Raw genomic sequence first — 21162 nt, 5'->3', positions numbered from 1 at the left:
CTTTGGTATTTTGGCTGGGGGATGGTCGAGGGAGATGGCGCTGGCCAGCGCCTTTGTTCCCCGCCAAGCTGCGCTCTGTTGTCCGGGGCTCAACAACTCCCCTTCCCATTGTTCCAGCCCTCCCGTTCTCTGAGCAGATCTGTTAACTTATAACCTTCCGGATGTTAAGTCCCACTTGCTATCAGAACGCACTCCATCCGGCCCCTCCGTTTTTGCAAGCCAGACTCGGGCTCTGCTTTGCCGGCGGGCTGCCCCTCCGCCCCGGCTCCCTCCCACCAGTCCGTGTAGCACTCACCGCCTCTCCGCCCTTCCTACCCTCTTCCGTGGGTCTCTCGTCTACACTTGGCTCTGGAGAATCTGTTCTGCTAGTCTTCTGGCGGTTTTCTGGGTTATTTAGGTAGGTGTGGGTGGAATATAAGTGATCTGCAGGACGTGGTGAGCCCAGCGTCCTCCTATGCCACCATCTTCACAGAAGCCTAGAAGACTCATTTTAGACCTAAAAACACCTGCAGATTGAAAGGGAGGGAATGGAGCACCATCTATCATGCTTATGTATGGCAAAAGAAAGCCAGAGTAGCCATACTTATACCCAATTTTAGCTAGATTTTAAACCAAAGACTCAACTTGAGACGAGGAAGGGCATTATATCATAATTAAGGGGGTCTGTCCTTCAAGAACACCTAACAATTGTAAATATTTATTCCCCCAACTTGAAAGAACCCAAATATATAAATCAATTAATAACAAAAAATTCACTGATGATGACACAATAATAGTAAGGGACTTTAACATCCCACTTACGGCAATGGACAGATCATCTAAGCAGAAAATCAGCAAGGAAACAATGGCTTTCAATGATCCATTGGACCAGATGGACTCAACAAATATATTCAGAACAGTCCATCCTTAAGCAGCAGAATACACATTCTCTGAGTACACATGGAACAATATCCAGAATAGATCACATACTGGTTCATAAGTCAACCCTCCACATGGGGATCCTGGGTGGTTTATTCAGTTAAGCATCCAATCTTGATCTCAGCTCAGGTCTTGATCTCAGTGTTGTGGATTCAAGCTCTGCATTGGGCATGAAGCCTACTTTTTAAAAAAGATAAAATCAACCCCCCACAAGTACAAAAGGACTGAGATCATACTGTGCATATATGCAGACCACAACGCTATGAAATTTGGAGTCACCCACAAGAAAAAATTCAGAAAGACCACAAATACATGGAAGTTAAAGAAAATCCTACTAATGAATGAATGGGTTAACCAGGAAATTAAAGACCTAATAAAAAATTACATGGAAGCAAATGAAATCATGACAGTCAAAAACTTTTGGGATTGCAGCAAAGGTGGTCATAAGAGGGAAGTATATTGCAATACAGGCCTACCTCAAGAAGAAAGGTCTCAAATACACAACTTAACCTTACACTTAAAGGAGCTAGAAAAGGAACAGAAAATAAGGCTAAAGGCAGCAGAAGAAGGGTAATAATAAAGACTAGAGTAGAAATAAACACTGTAGAAACAAGAAATAAAACCAGAACAGATCAATGTAAGTAAGATCTGGGTCTTCAAATGAATTAATAAAATTGACAAACCTCTAGCCAGACTTATCAAAAAGAAAAGAGATAGGACCCCAAGAAATTAAAATCACAAATAAAAAGGAAGAGATCACAACCAATACCTCAGAACTGCAAACAATTAGAATATTATGAAAGATTATATGCCAACAACCTGGAATAAATGGATAAATTGCTAGAAACATACAAACTCCCAAAACTGAAACAAGAAAAAATAGAAAATTGGAACACCCATAACCAGCAAGGAAATTGAAACACTAATCAGAAATCTCCCAAGAGGGGTGCCTTGGTGACTCAGTTGGTTAAGCTTCTGACTTTGGCTCAGGTCATGATCTTATGGTTCATGAGTTTGAGCCCCACGTAAGGCTCTCTGCTGTCAACTCAGAGCCTGGGGCCTGCTTCAGATTCTGTGTCTCCCTCTCTATCTGCCCCTTCCCTGCTCATGCTCTGTCTCTCTCAAAAATGAATAAACATTAAAAAAAATTTTTTTTTAATCTGCCAAGAAACAAAAACCCAGGACTTGATGGCTTCCCAGGGGAATTCTACCAGACATTTAACGGAGAGTTACTACCTGTTCTTCTCAAAATGTTCCAAAAAATAGAAATGGAAGGAAAACTTCGAGACTCATTCTATAATGAGTCTATAATCATCACCTTGATTTCAAAACCAGAAAGACCCCACTGAAGAACATGGATGTAAAAATTCTCAACAAGATACTAGCAAACTGAATCCACTAGTACATTAAAAGAATTATTCATCATGATCAAGTGGGATTTATTCCAGGGCTGCAGAGCTGGTTCAATATTCTCAAATCAATCAACATGATATACCACATTAATAAAACGAAGAATAAAAACCATATGATCAAGTCAGTAGATGCAGAAGAAAGCATTTCACAAAATAACAACATCCATTCTTTTTTTTAATGTGTATTTATTTGAGAGAGTGTGTGTGTGTGAGTGGGGAGAGGCAGAGAAAGAGGGAGGGAGAGAATCTCAAGCAGGCTTGGGGCTGTCCATGAAGTATCTGATGTGGGGCCTAATCCCACAAACCAACCATGAGACCGTGATCTGAGTTGAACCAACAGTTAGATGGTCAACTTTGCCACCCAGGCACCATGTCACAGCATCCATTCTTGATAAAAACCCTCAACAAATAGGGATATATAGAACATATCTCAATATTACAAAGCCCATATGTGAAAGACCCATAGCTAATATTCTCAATGGGGAAGAACTGAGATCCTTTCCCCTATGGTCAGGAACAAGACAAGGATGTCTACTCTCACCATTACTATTTAACATAGTACTGGAAGTCTTACCCTCAGCAATCAGACAATAAAAAGAAATGAATCCAAATCAGCAAAGAAGAAGTCAAAGTTTCACTATTTGCAGGTGACATGATATTCTATGTAAAAAACCCAAAAGACTCTACCAAAAAATTGCAAACACTAATGCATGAATTTAGCTAAGTCTCATGATATATAAAGTCAACATACAGAAATTGGTTACATTTCTGTATACTAATTACAAGGCAGCAGAAAGAGAAATCAAGGAATCGATCCTATCTGCAATTACACCAAAAACAATTAGATACCTAGGAATAAACCTAACCAAAGAGGTAAAAGATCTGTACTCTGAAAACTGTAGAAAACTTATGAAATAAGTTAAGGAGGACACAAATAAATGGAAAAACATTCCATGTTCATGGATTGAAAGAGCAAACTTTTTTTTTTTTTTGGTCCATAGATTTCCCATTTTTACTGAGCATGCTCATACACACAATGTATTTTAAAAATGAGTTTTACGGTACATAGTTTTATCACCTGGTTTACAACTAAATGCATATATTGTGAACATTTTCTTCTTTACAACAGTTAAAATACTTGTATGGAGAAAGCAGTTTATTATTTTTAAATGTTTATTTTTGAGAGAGAGAGAGAGAGAGAGAACGTGGGTGGGGGAGGGGCAGAGAGAAAGGGTGACACAGAATCTGAAGCAGGCTCCAGGCTCTGAGCTGTCAGCACAGAACCTGACATGGGGTTCGAACTCACAAGCCCTGAGATCATGACCTGAGCCGAAGTTGGACGCCTAGCTGACTGAACTACCCAGGTGCCCCATGTTGGGGATATTTAGGTAGAATTTTTTTCCAAGGAGACTTCAATCTCTTTACAATGCATTGAGAAAGAAGGGCTGCCCTTGTCTTCTCTAGCATTTACGGAGGCTTCCTTTCCTTTTAAAAATGAGGTCTTTTTTACATTCTTTTTTTTTAATTAAAAAAATGTTTATTTTTGAGAGAGAGAGACAGAGACAGAGACAGAGCATGAGCAAGGAAGGGACAGAGAGAGAGGGAGACACAGAGTCTGAAGCAGGCTCCGGGCTCTGAGCTATCCAGCAAAGAGCCTGATGCAGGTCTCAAACCCATGAACTATGAGATGATGACCTGAGCTGAAGTTGCATGCTCAGTCGACTGAGCCACCCAGACGCCCCTAAAGATGAGGTCTTTATTGATTTTGATCAACTCTACTCCAAGCTTTAGCCTCAGTTCCACATTACGAGTAGTCTTTAATAATATGAAGATAGAATTCAATTGTTTAAAGGGAAATAATAAGAAACACTTGGAACTTGGCCACAATGTAAATATGGCTGGCTTTTTTTAAACAAGTTTTTTGGAGAGGAGAGGGCAGAGGAAAGTAGTTGGGACTTTAAGAAAATGTTAGGGACCACACAGCAAAGGAAACAGTCAGCAAAACTAAAAGGCAACTGAAAGAATGGGAGAAGATATTTGCAAATGACATATCAGATAAAGGGTTAGTAGCCAAAATCTATAACGAACTTATCAAGCTCAATACCCAAAAAACAAATAATCCAGTGAAGAAATGGGCAAAAGACATGAATAGACACTCCTCCAAAGAAGACGTCCAGATGGCCAACCGACACATGAAAAAATGTTCAACATCACTCCTCATCAGGGAAATACAAATCAAAACCACAATGAGATACCACCTTACACCTGTCAGAATGGCTAACATTAACAACTCAGGCAACAACAGATGTTGGCAAGGATGCAGAGAAAGAGGATCTTTTGCATTGTTGGTGGGAATGCAAGCTGGTGTAGCCCCTCTGAAAAACAGAAAAGACGTTCCTCAAAAAATTAAAAATAGAACTACCCTATGACCCAGCAATTGCACTACTGGGCATTTATCCAAGGGATACAGGTGTGCTGTTTCGAAGGGACACATGCACCTCCATGTTTATAGCAGCACTACCAACAATAGTGAAAGTATGGAAAGAGCCCAAATGTCCATTGATGGATGAATGGATAAAGAAGATGTGGTATATATATACAATGGAGTATTAGTAATCAAAAAGAAAGAAATCTTGCCATTTGCAACTATGTGGATGGAACTGGAGGGTATTATGCTAAGTGAAATTAGAGAAAGATAAAAATCATGACTTCATTCATATGAGGACTTTAAGAGACAAAACAGATGAACATAAGGGAAGGGAAACAAAAATAATATAAAAACAGGGAGGGGGACAAAACAGAAGAGACTCATAAATATGGAGAACAAACTGAGGGTTACTGGAGGGGTTGTGGGAGGGGGGTGGACTAAATGGGTAAGGGGCATTAAGGAATCTACTCCTGAAATCATTGTTCCACTATATGCTAACTAATGTGGATGTAAATTAAAATTAAAATTAAAAAAACAATAAGTAAATTATCACATACTTAAAAAAAGAAAAGAAGAAAATGTTAGGAACCATGATGAAAATCTGTCCACTATTTCAAGGCAAATGGTCACCTTCCAGTTAGGATGTTAGAGTGACAGTCTTTACAGGTTACAGAATTTGCATAGCAAATATTGCATATGCAAGTGTCCATTAACAGTATCTTGTATAGCAAGGCAGATGCCAGCTAGCAAAAAATGGTGCCTGAACACAGTGTTAATTCTGGAGTCCTGGAAACCAGGAAGTGCTCATCCATCACATGGCCATCACACCTCAGTAGAAATGTTGAAGGAAAGCAGTGAAACCTGGCAGTGCCAGCATTTATACATGGACCATCTCTTGGGCAGCCAGGTGCTGTGGGGCACCAGACTCACAGTTCTCTTAGTGTGAATCATGCTCACAGTTCCAGCCATAGAAGGAGGGGGGCAGGCACAGAAGGACCCCAGCATGCAGGTTCACCCATTCAGACAGCAGGTTTCGTTTAGCTCTTTACAGTTCTGGATTCCTAGGGACGGCACCAACTGCAAGTGATGACTAATTGCAGGCTCCTCCCAGGACTGAATGCTGTCATCTCCTGAGGCCAGGTCTCCCTGAGAGGGATGTGCAAGTTCACATGGGTGGTGCAACCCGGTGGTAATGAATTCCAGTTCAAACGCTTTGGAAATGGCCATGATCAAAATCCGAAGAGCAAACATTCTTAAAATGTCTATACTACTCTTGAGGAGGGCACCTTTTGGGATGAGCACTGGGTGTTGTATGGAAACCAATTTGACAATAAATTTCATATATTGAAAAAAAATGTCTATACTACTCTAAACAATCTACACGATCCCCATCAAAATACTACCAGCATTTTTCACAGAGCTGGAGCACACAATCCTAAAATTTGTATGGAACCACAGAAGACCCCAAATAGGCAAAGCAATCCTGAAAAACAAAACCAAAGCTGGAGGCATCACAATTCCAGACTTCAAGCTGTATTACAAAGCTGTACTCATCAAGACAGCATGGTACTGGCACAAAAACAGACACATCGATCAGAAGAAAAGAATAGAAAACCCAAAATGGACCCACAACTACATGGTCAACTGTTCAACAAAGCAGGAAGGAATATCCAATGGAAAAAAGACAGTCTCTTCAACAAATGGTGTTGGGAAAACTGGACAGCAATATGCAGAAGAATGAACCTGGACCACTTTCTTACACCATACACAAATATAAATTCAAAATGGATGAAAGACCTAAATGTGAGACAAGAAGCCATCAAAATCCTAGAGGAGAACACAGGCAGCATCCTCTTTGACCTTGGCCAGAGCAACTTCTTACTAGACACATTACCAGAGGCCAGGGAAACAAAAGCAAAAATGAATTATTGGGACTTCGTTAAGATAACAAGCTTCTACATAGTGAAGGAAACAATCAACAAAACTCGAAGGCAACCTACCGAATGGGAGAAGATATTTGCAAATGACAGATCTGATAAAGGGTTAGTATACAAAATCTATAAAAAAACTTAGCAAACTCAACACCCCAAAAAGAAACAACTCAGTTAAGAAATGGGCAAAAGACATGAATAGACACTTTTCCAAAGTAGACATCCAGATGACTAACAGACACATGAAAAGATGCTCCACATCACTCATCACCTGGGAAATACAAATCAAAACAACAATGAGATACCACCTCATACCTGAAAGAATCACTAAAATTAACAACACAAGAAACAACAGGTGTTGGCTAGGATATGAAAAAAGGAGAATACTTTTGCACTGTTGGTTGGAATGCAAACTGGTGAAGCCACTCTGGAGAACTGTATGGAGGTTCCTCAGAAAGGTAAATAAGAACTACTCTATGATCCCACAATTGCACTGTTAGGTACATACCCAGAGTATACAAAAATACAGATTTGAAGGGGTACGTGCACCCCAATATTTATAACAGCATTATCAACCATAGCCAAACTATGGAGAGAGCCCAAATGTCCTTTGACTGATGAATGGATAAAGAAGAAGTGTTTATGTATATATATGCATATATGCATATACACACACACACACACACACACACACACAAACATACATTCTCACACATACAATTTTGTATTACTTAGCCATTAAAAAGAATGAAATCTTTACATGTGCAATGATGTGGATGGAGCTAGAGTGTATTTTGCTAGGGGAAATAAGTCAGCCAAAGAAAGACAAATATATGATTTCACTCGTGTAATTGAAGAAATACAATAGATGAGCATATGGGAGGGGCAAAAATAGAGAGGGAACAAACGATGTTTTATTTTTATTTCTTAAAAATAGAAAACAAACTGAGTGTTGATGTAGGGATTTGGGTGGGAGATGGGTATTAAAAATGGCACTTATGATGAGTACTGGGTGTTGTAAGTGATGAATCACAGTGTTACTACTGAAATCAGTATTGCACTCTATGTTAACTAACTGGAATTTAAAAATTGAAAAAAATTAATATGCCAACAAATTGGACAAACTAAAAGAAATGGTTAAATTCCTGGAAACACATAAACTACCAAAACTGAAACAGGAAGAAATAGAAAACTTGAATAGACTACTAACCAGCAAAGAAATTGAATCACTAACCAGAAAACTCCCAACAAACAGAACTCCAGGGCCTGATGGCTTCACAGGAGAATTCTACCAAACATTTAAAGAGTTAATACCTATTCTTCTCAAACTATTTCAAAACATAGAAATGGAAGGAAAACTTCCACACTCATTCTATGAGTCCAACATTACCCTGATACCAAAACCAGATAAATATTCCACTAAAAAAGATAACTATAGGCTAGTATTCCTAATGAACAGGTTTGTAAAATTTCTGCATAAAATACTAGCAAACCAAATCCAACCATACATTAAAAGAATCACTGAACACGATTAAGTGGGATTTATGACTAGGCTGCACGTTTGGTTCAATATTTGCAAATCAATCAATGTGATACACCTCATTAATAAAAGAAAGAATAAGGGGCGCCTGGGTGGCGCAGTCGGCTAAGCGTCCGACTTCAGCCAGGTCACGATCTCGCGGTCCGTGAGTTCGAGCCCCGCGTCGGGCTCTGGGCTGATGGCTCAGAGCCTGGAGCCTGTTTCCAATTCTGTGTCTCCCTCTCTCTCTGCCCCTCCCCCGTTCATGCTCTGTCTCTCTCTGTCCCAAAAATAAATAAACGTTGAAAAAAAAAATTAAAAAAAAATAAAAGAAAGAATAAGAACCATATGATCCTCTCAATAGATGCAGAAAAAGCATTTGACAAAGTACAACGTCCATTTATGAGAAAAACCTTCAATAAAGTAGGTGTAAAGGGAATGTACCTCAGCATAATAAGGGCCATCTATGAAAAACCAACAGTTAATATCATTTTCAATGGAGAAAAACTTTATTGCGTGGAACAAGACAGGTATGTCCGCTCTCACCACTGTTATTTAATATAGTACTGGAAGTCCGAACCACAGCCATCAGTCAACAAAAACAAATAAAAGGCATCCAAATCAGCAAGGAAGAAGTCAAACTTGCACTATTTGAAGATGACATGGTACTGTATATAGAAAACTTGAAGCACCATCAAAAAGTTGCTACAACCAATACACAAATTCAGTAAGGTTGCAGAATAAAAAATCAACATACAGAAATCTCATGTGTTTCTGTGCAACTATAATGAAAGAGCAGAAAAAGCAATTAAGGAATCATTCCCGTTTACAATTGTACCAAAAACCATAAGATACCTACAAGTAAATCTAACCAAAGAGGTGAAAGACATGTTCTCTGAAAACTGTGAAACACTGATGAACGAAATTGAAGGTGACACAAAGAAATGGAAAACATTCCATGCTCATGCACTAGAAGAATAGTGTTAAAATGTCTATACTACTTAAAGCAATCTACACATTCAGTGCAATTCCCATCAAAATACCACCAGCATTTTTCACAGATCTAGAACAGACAATCCTGAAATTTGTATGGAACCACAAGAGATCCTGAATAGCCAAAGAAATCTTGAAAAAGAAAAAGCAAAGCTGGAGACATCACAATTCCAGACTTCACATTACAATACAAAGCTTGTAGTAACCAAAATAGTATGTTACTGGCACAAAAACAGACACATAGATCAATATAACAGAATAGAATACCCAGAATAGAGAACCCAGGACCCATAACTAGTCAACTAATTGTTGTCAATTAGTCTTTGACAAAGCAGGAAATCTTTGGCAAAACAGGAAAGAATAGCCAGTGGGGAAAAGACAGTCTCTTAATGAAATAGTGTTGGGAAAACTGGACATCATGATGCAAAAGAATGAAATTCGACCACTTTCTTATTCCATACACAAATAAATTCAAAATGGAATTCTGAATAAAGACCTAAATGTGAAACATGAAACCATAAAAATACTAGAAGAAAACACAGGCAGTAACCTGTTTGCCATCAACTGTAGCAGTTTCTTCCTAGATATGTCTCCTGAGGCAAGGGAAACAAAACCAAAAATAAACTATTGGGACTTCATTAAAATAAAATGCTTCTGCACAGTGAAGGAAACAATCCACAAATCTAAAAGGCAACCTATGGGATCAAAGAAGATATCTACAAATTATATATCTGATAAAGGGTTAGAATCCAAAATATATAAACAACTTATAAAACTCAACACCCAAAAAACAAATAACCCAGTTAAGAAATAGGCAGATGACATGAATAGACATTTTTTTAAAGAAGATATACAGCTGGCCAGCCAACTAGTGAAAAAGATGCTCAACATCATTCATCATCAGGGAAATACAAATCAAAACTACAATGAGACCTCACACCTGTCAGAATGGCTAAAATTAACAACACAAGAAATAACACATGGCGAAGTTGTGAAGAAAAAGGAACACTTGTGCACTATTGGTGGGGATGCAAACTGGTGCAACCACTATGGAAAATAGTATGGAGGTTCCTCAGAAAGTTGAAAATAGAACTAGCCTATAATCCAGCAATTGCTCTACTAGGTATTTACCCAAAGGATACAAAGGGATGCATGCACCCCAATGTTTATAACAAGATTATCTACAATAGTCAAATTATGGAAACAGCCCATGTGTCTATTGACTGATCAATGGATGAAGAAGATGTTGTATATATGTATACAATGGTATATGTACCACTTAGCCATAAAAAGAATGAAATCTTGCCATTTGCAAGATGTGGATGGAGCAGCCACATCTTATTATGCCAAGCAAAATAAGTAAATCAGAGAAAGTCAAATACCATATGACTTTCACTCATATATGGAACTTAAGAAACAAAACAAATGAGGGGCGCCTGGGTGGCTCAGTCGGCTGAGCATCCAACTTCGGCTCAGGTCATGATCTCACAGCTCGTGAGTTTGAGCCCTGCGTAGGGCTCTGTGCTGACAGCTCAGAGCCTGGAGCCTGCTTTGGATTCTGTGTCTCCCTCTCTCTCTGCCCCTAACCCACTCATATTCTGTCTCTGTCTCTCTCAAAAATAAATAAACATTAAAAAAAGAAAACAAATGAGCAACAGAGGGGAAAAGAGATAGGCAAACCAAGAAAAAGGCTTTTAACTGTAGAGAACAAACATGGTTACCAGAGGGGAGGTAGGTAGCGGGATGTATTAAATAGGTGATGGGGATTAAGGAGTGCACTTGTTGTGATGAGCAAGTGGTGTTGTATGGAAGTGTGGAATCAGTACACTGTACACGGGAAACTAATATTACACTGTATGTTAACTAACTGGATTCTAACTTAAAAAAAAAAAGAAAAAATAGACTGGTGGGTATGAGAGGTGGGATGTGGGGGAAATGGGATGTGTTGGTCAAAGTATACTAACTTCTAGTTAGAAAATGAAAAATTCTGGGATTCAGTGTACAGCATGGTCATTATAGTTAATACTGTATTATATACTTGAATGTTACTAAGAGAAGAGTTCTTAGATGCTCTCACACATACAGATAAAAAAAGTGGAAATTATGTGACATGATGGAGGTATTAGCTAACACTGGTGGCAATCATTTTGCAATGTATAAGTGTATTGAATCAACACATTGTATGTTGTAAACTTACATACTGTTGTCAATTGTATATAAATAAAGCTGGAAAAGAAAGAAAGTGAAAAGTCAACTGACAGAATATTAGAAAAGTTTTGAAGTTATATATCTAATAGGGAACTCGTATTTAGACTACATAACAAGTCATTGATAAAAAGACAAATAACTCAAATTAAAAATGGGCAGAAGATCTGAGTGTACCTTTCTCCAAAGATCTAGAAATGGTTCATAAACCTATTAAGTAATACACATCATTAGCCAACAGGGAAATGCAGATCAACCATAATGAGATATTACCTCTGCTAGGATGGCTGTATTCATAAAGAAGGATATTAACAAGTGTTGGCTAGAACTTGTAGTAAATGGAAACCTTTTACAATGCTGGTGGGAATGCAAACTGTTGCAGCTACTTAGGAAAATTGCCTGGCAATTCCTCAAACAGTTAAACATAGAGTTACCATATGATCTAGCAAATCCACAGCTAAGTAAATTCCCAAGAGAAATGAAAATATATGTCTATAGAAATATTTGTATGCAAATGTCCATAGTAGAATTATTCATTACAGACAAAAAGTGGAACCAACTCAAATGTCCATCAAGTGACAAAGGATATATAATAGGGGTGCCTGGGTGGCTCAGTTGGTTAAGCATCCAACTTCACCTCAGGTCATGATCTCGCTGTCTGTGAGCTTGAGCCCCACATCAGGCTCTGTGCTGACAGGTTGGAGTCTACACCCTGCTTCGGATTTTGTATCTCCCTGTCTGCCCCTCCCCTGCTCACGTGCGCTCTCTCTCAAAAATAAGTGAACATTCAAAAAAATTTAAAGGATATATAATAGATGGTGTGTTCATACAATGGGATATTATTATAAAATACATGAATTGCTTATATACATTATAACATAGATAAACCTTGAAAGCTTTATTCTAGGTGAAATAAGCCATTTATACATTATGTGATTTCATGTATATGAAATGTCCTGAATTGGGAAATATATATAAACAAAAAGTAGATTTGTGGTTGCTTAGGGATGTATGCATGAGGGAGCATGGTGAGTTATGGCTAAGGAGTCCTAAAGAGTTGCTTTTGGCATACTAAAGTTTGTTCTAAAATTGATTGTGGTGATGGATGTGTAATTCTATTCCATACACTTTACATATACACTTTAAATTGGTGAATTTTGTATTATGTTAATTGTATCTCAGTAAAACTGTGAAAAAGAAAGAAAATAGACAAACTGTCTATCCAATTTAAACTAATATAGACTTTCAGAAGGCATAATGGCAGTGGATATCCAGAGTCATCCAAGTGTTTTTGATCTTTAAGCAAGAGTCCAGTTTTGAGGAACAGAATCTTAGAAAATGATTAGGGGGAAATATTTGATATATGTATATGTACCAATATAAATGTCAAATGATATTGAATATTCAAAGACAATTTCAGTTTTATAACATACGTAAATGGTTTTATAAATGAAAGAGAACCACATTTATTGTGCTTCATGTTCCATAAACTGTCCTAAGTATTTTCACAAGTAAATTTCCTAGAGAAGCAGCAGATGAGGGGGAACAAACAGCATGATGGAGCCCATTGTGAGTTCAAGGAAAAATATGTGGATATGGATAGAACTGAGGAGAATGTTAGAAAGTAAAGAAGTGTTTGACAGCATGGAGAGATTTTGTCATTTTTAAATTTTTAAATTGCCTTTTATGTTGTAACATTGTTTATAATAAAATTGGGGCAAATAATTTGGTACTCATTTCAGTATGACACAAGATACTGTTAGAAGAGGAAAGACAAATCATTTGAAAAAGTTAACCTTCATTTTTTTTAGCAACCTCCTAATAACATATCCACTAAGTGTTTATTAATGCTGTCATTTGAAAAAATGTTTGTAGCTACCACTGTCTTAGAAATGCAGCATCAATTTATTCCAACATATGTTTTAGAAAATACTATTTGAATCATATAGATACATAGATTCATTTCTTGCCCCAAGTAAATAAGTAAGTAGGGGCTCCTGGGTGGCTTAGTAGGTTAAGCGTCTGACTGGATTTCGGCTCAAGTCATGATCTTGCAGTTTCATGAGTTCAAGCCCCACATCAGGCCCTGTGCTGGCAGCATGTAGCCTGCTTGAGATTCTCTGTCTCTCTCTCTTTCTGCTCCTCTCCCACTTGTGCTATCTCTGTCTCTCTCAAACTTAAAAAAATTTTTTTCAGTAGGTAAGAAGAGAACATACTCTGAAAAGGTTGTTGTCTATATCACTAATAATATATTTACATGCACTCTCAAGTAAAAAAAAAGTCTGACTTTTATCTACTTTGCCAAATAAACTTGTCATAAGTTGCTCTCTTAAAAAGTTCATTTGATTTTATTTTAATAATATAGATAGGTAGATTATAGTAAATATAATAAATAATAAAATATCTAGTCAATCTAGTAAATCCCTGAGTTTTCCTAAACTCATACTCCTAATTCCACACCATTTTTATGTGTGTGTAAGTGATTCTTCCCATGGTATATGTTTCCTTCTCATAACCTAAATTTTCTCTGAATGGCCACCTTCATGGGAACATGAGCACTCTCCTGCTCTCTGAACACTTAAAGAAATTTTTTTTTTATTGTGGCAGAATAGACATAAAATTTACCATCTTGCCCATTTTTATTTTTTTATTTTTTATTAAAAAAATTTTTAATGTTTCTTTACTTGTGAGAGAGACAGACAGAGTGTGAGTGGGGGAGGGGCAGAGAGAGAGGGAGACACAGAATCTGAAGCAGGCTCCAGGCTCTGAGCTGTCAGCACAGAGCCCAATGTGGGGCTCAAATTCACAAACCATGAGATCATGACCTGAGCTGAAGTCAGACACTTACCCGACTGAGCCACCCAGGTGCCCCAATATAGACAACATTTTGCCTATCCTTTCATCCATCAGTGGACACTTGGTTGCTTCCATGTTTTAGCTGTTGTGAATAGCACATTTTGTTTGTTTCCTATTGCTATATGTTTATTGAGATAATTTATTGACTCTTGGCATTAAGTTTCTTTCTTCCTCTTTCTCTTGCCTTTTCTTTATCACACTGTTCCCCACTTCACCTTCCCACCCCCACCCTCACCAGTGCAGACACTGCTTCTCTGTGTTGTGGCCCTGATGCCAACATGTAACTTGTAGCTACATCTCAGACCAGCTCTCCAGGTAGCTATGCCATCAGTTTCACTGACCATTTAACCATTTAACTTAGAGGGTGGCAGACGTTTTCTCTCAAGGGCTAGATGGCAAATATCTTATGCTTTGTGGGCCGTATGGGCTCTGTTGCAACTGCTCAACTCTAGTGTTGTAGTGGAAGGTACACTTCCATGGGACAGTTTGTTGATTCGTGATTGCCTTTCATCTAATCTCAGCTCAGAAGCCAATAGGCTCTAATGATTGCAGCCCAGGGAAAGCAATAAGAGAAAGGTTTTGAATTGAATAGTTGGTGATTTCGTGCTGGGGAGGCCTGTTAGGTAGATACTCCGCCTCCATCGCAGCCACCATGGGGTTGTTCATTCCTAGCCACAGAGGGGAGGGCAAGGACTAATTCTTAATGAGGAATAGACTCAGAGGTAAGTAGTTGCCCAAATCCTTTCTTTGTGTGTCCTTAAATGACACAGTACTATACTGACTATGTTTCTAACTTCTCTAAACTTGATGTTTTAACATCTGCCCTACATGCATGTGCTAAACACACCTAGTTCTGGACAATCCAATAATAAGCCCAAGTCACCTTGCCTTGGCCTTCTCCCCCATTTATCACCCCTTAGGTGGGGGAGGCATTCTTTTCAAATGTAAACCAACTAATCCAGAGCCTAATCTCCCCAGGGCCAGGTATGAGACAACTAGGGAGAGCGCCTATGCCCCAGAGTCTTGAAATTAATCACATTAGCCAATTCTAAACCTGGGCTTACCCTTCCTCCCCATTCCTTCTCACAGAAACCACAATAGGTTCTTCCTTTCCCCCATCTCATGACCAACCCTTGTGGTTCCCTGTGTGGCTCCGCATAGTGTATTGTATAGTGGTTGCTATGACCCCTCATCTTGGAAACTGAGTAATAAACTATTTTGCAGTACTATTTAATTTGTACTCTGGTATTTTACAGTGGACTAAGAGATGAGTTGGCCTTGTGGTTCAGGCTCATAGCTGCCTCTCTGCTTTCATGCATGGCAGCCACCTTCCACTGTGGCATAGCCTGCTTATCATCCCAGGCTCATCTCTTGCACTGAGAGCTTCCCAGTCCTCTGGTTTCCACTTCTGTGTGCAGCTATGAGGAGCCCCTCAATTTAACACCCAGTTGTGTATTCTAACATCATTTGTTGGTTCTTTTAGTGATGTTATTTATTTCCCCAAGTACATTGCCAAGGTTTCCTTGAGGACCAGGCTGTGTAGGGGTAAAGAAACAAAGTGGTATATGGAAAAAGTTGGAGCTTTGGCTTTATGTGTATGTCATCACCATGATTTCACCTCTTGTTAGCTTTCTGTGGCCTTGGGTTCAGTAATAATCCTTTCTGAGGCTCAGCTTTTTTATCTGTAAACAAGGATTAAAAAGGAAATAATCCAGTATATCTGGGTCTGGTGTGCCTTCCTCATGGGTATTCATGTTCTCTGAGTGCATTTGGCATAGACAACAACAAAGTGACAATTACTAGTCCCATGATAACTAAAAGTCTTGGTTTTCCAATTCAAAGTGTATACTGATGTTATACAGAGAAATAAGAAATATATTATCCAACAAAACCCATAAAATACCTAGGAATAAACCTAATCAAAGAGGTGAAAAACCTATACACTGAAAACTATAGAAAGCTTATGAAAGAAATTGAAGAAGACACAAGAAAATGGAAAAATATTCCAATGCTTATGGGTTGGAAGAACAAATATTCTTAAAATGTCAATACTACCCAAGGCAATCTACATATTCAGTGAATTCGTATCAAAGTAATACCAGCATTCTTCACAGAGCTAGAACAAATGATCCTAAACTTTGTATGGAACCAGAAAAGGCCCCGAATAGCCAAAGCAATCTTGAAAAAGAAAACCAAAGCTGGAGGTATCACAATTCCAGACTTCAAGATGTACTACAAAGCTGTAATCATCAAGACAGTATCGTACTGGCACAAGAACAGACACTCAGATCAATGGAACAGAATAGAGATCCCAGAAATGGACCCACAAACGTGTGGCCAACTAATCTTTGACAAAGCAGGAAAGAGTATCCAATGGAAAAAAAGACAGTCTCTTCAGCAAATGGTGTTGGGAAAACTGGACAGCAACATGCAGAAGAATGAATCTGGACTACTTTCTTACACCATACACAAAAATAAAATCAAAATGGATGAAAGACCTAAGCTTAAGACAGGAAGCCATCAAAATCTTCCAGGAGAAAGCAGGCAAAAACCTCTTTGATCTTGGCCACAGCAACTTCTTAATACGTCTCCAGAGGCAAGGGAAACAAAAGCAAAAATGAACTACTATTGGTACCTAATCAAGATACAAAGCTTCTGCACAGCAAAGGAAACAATCAGCAAAACTAAAAGGCAACCGACTGAATGGGAGAAGATATTTGCAAATGACATATCAAATAAAGGGCTAGTATCCAAAATCTATTAAAAAAACTGATCAAACTGAACACCCAAAAACCATAATCCAGTGAAAAAAAGGACAAAAGACATGAATAGACACTTTTTAAAAAATATTTATTTATATTTGAGAGAGACAGAGTGGGAGTGGGGGAGGGGCAGAGAGAGAGGGAGACACAGAATCTGAAGCAGGCTCCAGGCCCCAAGCTGTTAGTGCAGAGCCCGATGCGGGCTCCAACTCAAGAACCTCAAGATCATGACCTGAGCCAAAGTCCAACACTCAACTGACTGAACCACCCAGGTGCCCCTGTGAATAGACACTTTTCTAAAGATAGCCATCTAGAAATAATTCTAGAAGATGGCGGCGTAGGAGGACGCTGGGCTCACCGCGCGTCCTGCTGATCACTTAGATTCCATCTACACCTGCCTAAATAACCCAGAAAACCTCCAGAGGCTTAGCAGAACGGAGTCTCCGGAGCCAAGCGCAGACCAGAGGACCACGGAAGAGGGTAGGAAGGGCGGCGAGGCAGTGCGCGCTCCACGGACTGGCAGGAGGGAGCTGGGGCGGAGGGGCGGCCCCCCCAGCCAAGCAGAGCCCTGAGTCTGGCTGGCAAAAGCGGAGGGGCCGGACGGACTGTGTTCCGACAGCAAGCGCGACTTAGCGTCTGGGAGGTCATAAGTTAACAGCTCTGCTCTGAAAGCGAGAAGGCTGGAGGACAAAGGGAGGGAGAGCTGCTGAGCCCCCAGAGACAGAGTGCAGTTTGGTGGGGAACAAAGGCGCTTGCCAGCGCCATCTCCCCCGCCCATCCCCCAGCCAAAATCCCAAAGGGAACCAGTTCCTGCCAGGGAAATTGCTCGCTCCGCGCAAACACCCAACGCTGTGCTTCTGTGGAGCCAAACCTCCGGCAGCGGATCTGACTCCCTTCCACTGCCACAGGGCGCCTCCTGAAGTGGATCACCTAAGGAGAAGCTAGCTAAGCCTGCCCCTCCTGCCCCCGTGCACCTTGCCTACTGACCCCAGCTAATACGCCAGATCCCCAGCACCACAAGCCTGGCAGTGTGCAAGTAGCCTAGATGGGCCACGCCACCCCACAGTGAATCCCGCCCCTAGGAGAGGGGAAGAGAAGGCACACACCAGTCTGACTGTGGCCCCAGCGGTGGGCTGGGGGCAGACATCAGGTCTGACTGCGGTCCCGCCCACCAACTCCAGTTATACACCACAGCACGGGGGAAGCGCCCTGCAGGTCCTCACCACTCCAGGGACTATCCAAAATGACCAAACGGAAGAATTCCCCTCAGAAGAATCTCCAGGAAATAACAACAGCTAATGAACTGATCAAAAAGGATTTAAATAATATAACAGAAAGTGAATTTAGAATAATAGTCATAAAATTAATTGCTGGGCTTGAAAACAGTATAGAGGAGAGCAGAGAATCTCTTGCTACAGAGATCAAGGGACTAAGGAACAGTCACAAGGAGCTGAAAAGCGCTTTAAACGAAATGCAAAACAAAATGGAAATGACGACAGCTCGGATTGAAGAGGCAGAGGAGAGAATAGGTGAACTAGAAGATAAAGTTATGGAAAAAGAGGAAGCTGAGAGAAAGAGAGATAAAAAAAATCCAGGAGTATAAGGGGAAAATTAGAGAACTAAGTGATACACTAAAAAGAAATAATATACGCATAATTGGTATCCCAGAGGAGGAAGAGAGAGGGAAAGGTGCTGAAGGGGTACTTGAAGAAATAATAGCTGAGAACTTCCCTGAACTGGGGAAGGAAAAAGGCATTGAAATCCAAGAGGCACAGAGAACTCCCTTCAGACGTAACTTGAATCGATCTCCTGCACGACATATCATAGTGAAACTGGCAAAATACAAGGATAAAGAGAAAATTCTGAAAGCAGCAAGGGATAAACGAGCCCTCATATATAAAGGGAGACCTATAAGACTCGTGACTGATCTCTCTTTTGAAACTTGGCAGGCCAGAAAGAATTGGCACGAGATCTTCAGTGTGCTAAACAGAAAAAATATGCAGCCGAGAATCCTTTATCCAGCAAGTCTGTCATTTAGAATAGAAGGAGAGATAAAGGACTTCCCAAACAAACAAAAACTGAAGGAATTTGTCACCACGAAACCAGCCCTACAAGAGATCCTAAGGGGGATCCTGTGAGACAAAGTACCAGAGACATCATTACAAGCATAAAACATACAGACATCACAATGACTCTAAACCCGTATCTTTCTATAATAACACTGAATGTAAATGGATTAAATGCACCAACCAAAAGACATAGGGTATAAGAATGGATAAAAAAACAAGACCCATCTATTTGCTGTCTACAAGAGACTCATTTTAGACCTGAGGACACCTTTAGATTGAGAGTGAGGGGATGGAGAACTATGTATCATGCTACTGGAAGTCAAAAGAAAGCTGGAGTAGCCATACTTATATCAGACAAACTAGACTTTAAATTAAAGGCTGTAACAAGAGATGAAGAAGGGCATTATATAATAATTACAGGGTCTATCCATCAGGAAGAGCTAACAATTATAAATGTCTATGCACCGAATACGGAGCCCCCAAATATATAAAACAATTACCCATAAACATAAGCAACCTTACTGATAAGAATGTGGTAATTGCAGGGGACTTTAACACTCCACTAACAGAAATGGATAGATCATCTAGACACACGGTCAATAAAGAAACAAGGGCCCTGAATGATACTTTGGATCAGATGGACTTGACAGATATATTTAGACTCTGCATCCCAAAGCAACAGAATATACTTTCTTCTCAAGTGCACATGGAACATTCTCCAAGATAGATCATATACTGGGTCACAAAACAGCCCTTCATAAGTTCACAAGAATTGAAATTATACCATGCATACTTTCAGACCACAATGCTATGAAGCTTGAAATCAACCACAGGAAAAAGTCTGGAAAACCTCCAAAAGCATGGAGGTTAAAGAACACCTTACTAAAGAATGAGTGGGTCAACCAGGCAATTAGAGAAGAAATTAAAAAATATATGGAAACAAACGAAAATGAAAATACAACAATCCAAACGCTTTGGGACGCAGCGAAGGCAGTCCTGACAGGAAAATGCATTGCAATCCAGGCCTATCTCAAGAAACAAGAAAAATCCCAAATACAAACTCTAAGAGCACACCTAAAGGAAATAGAAGCAGAACAGCAAAGGCAGCCTAAACCCAGTAGAAGAAGAGAAATAATAAAGATCAGAGCAGAAATAAACAATATAGAATCTACAAAAACTGTAGAGCAGATCAACGAAACCAAGAGCTGGTTTTTTGAAAAAATAAACAAAATTGACAATCCTCTAGCCAGGCTTCTCAAAAAGAAAAGGGAGATGATCCAAATAGATAAAATCATGAATGAAAATGGGATTATTACAACCAGTCCCTCAGAGATACAAACAATTGTCAGGGAATACTATGAAAAATTATATGCCAACAAATTGGACAACCTGGAAGAAATGGACAAATTCCTGAACACCCACACTCTTCCAAAACTCAATCAGGAGGAAATAGAAAGCTTGAACAGACCCATCACCAGCGAAGAAATTGAATCGGTTATCAAAAATCTCCCAACAAATAAGAGTCCAGGACCAGATGGCTTCCCAGGGGAGTTCTACCAGACGTTTAAAGCAGAGATAATACCTATCCTTCTCAAGCTATTCCAAGAAATAGAAAGGGAAGGAAAACTTCCAGACTCATTCTATGAAGCCAGTATTACTTTGATTCCTAAACCAGACAGAGACCCAGTAAAAAAAGAGAACTACAGGCCAATATCCCTGATGAATATGGATGCAAAAATTCTCAATGAGATACTATCAAATCGAATTCAACAGCATATAAAAAGAATTATTCACCATGATCAAGTGGGATTCATTCCTGGGATGCAGGGCTGGTTCAACATTCGCAAATCAATCAACGTGATACATCACATTAATGAAAGAAAAGATAAGAACCATATGATCCTGTCAATCGATGCAGAAAAGGCCTTTGACAAAATCAGCACCCTTTCTTAATAAAAACCCTTGAGAAAGTCAGGATAGAAGGAACATACTTAAACATCATAAAAACCATTTATGAAAAGCCCACAGCTAACATCATCCTCAATGGGGAAAAACTGAGAGCTTTTTCC

General features: G+C 39.5%; 1 protein-coding gene and 1 pseudogene across 1 annotated transcript in view; one reads left to right on the top strand and one right to left on the bottom strand.

The window, feature by feature from the left end:
* Positions 1–21162, top strand: part of NIPA1 (NIPA magnesium transporter 1) — an 89362-nt gene that overhangs the window by 55545 nt on the left and 12655 nt on the right. The gene's annotated exons all lie outside the window — the stretch shown is intronic.
* Positions 5419–6018, bottom strand: LOC124517318 (putative teratocarcinoma-derived growth factor 3; annotated as a pseudogene).

This window comes from Lynx rufus, unplaced genomic scaffold (genome assembly GCF_022079265.1).
Source record: "Lynx rufus isolate CCGP_SWC_20201006 ecotype Redwood Valley unplaced genomic scaffold, mLynRuf1.p SCAF_21, whole genome shotgun sequence".
Lineage (NCBI taxonomy): Eukaryota > Metazoa > Chordata > Mammalia > Carnivora > Felidae > Lynx > Lynx rufus.
Note: the sequence above shows the minus strand (reverse complement) of the source record. Positions and strands in the feature narration are given on the sequence as shown.